The following is a 384-nucleotide window of genomic DNA, read 5'->3' as shown; positions in this document are numbered from 1 at the left end:
TCTTTAATAGGGCTTGCCAAAGAACCCCTCCGGGGCCCCGGGAAGAGGAAGAAGGAGATAGAGCAAAGGTCTCCTCTTTCTGTCCGCTCTTCCCGGCATGTAGAGATCCGATTGGGCTTATAGTTTAATTGGTTGAAACGTACCGCTCATAACGGTGATATTGTAGGTTCGAGCCCTACTAAGCCCATCTGACCTGCTTAATCAATGACTCCGGTAGTCACCTGAACCACTCTCTCGGATAGCCCACAGCCTCTCTTCTGGATGCGAAAGAAGATTTGATCAATGCACAAGGTTTGCCTTCTTGTGAGAAGGAGGGTTCTGAATTGTGTTCTCAGTGCAAAGGGAGTCTTTGAGAAGGTTCCGTTTTTCTGAAGAGAGAGAAGA

This window comes from Triticum urartu, unplaced genomic scaffold, assembly GCF_003073215.2.
Source record: "Triticum urartu cultivar G1812 unplaced genomic scaffold, Tu2.1 TuUngrouped_contig_1686, whole genome shotgun sequence".
Taxonomy (NCBI): domain Eukaryota; kingdom Viridiplantae; phylum Streptophyta; class Magnoliopsida; order Poales; family Poaceae; genus Triticum; species Triticum urartu.
This window is presented reverse-complemented; position numbering follows the sequence as displayed.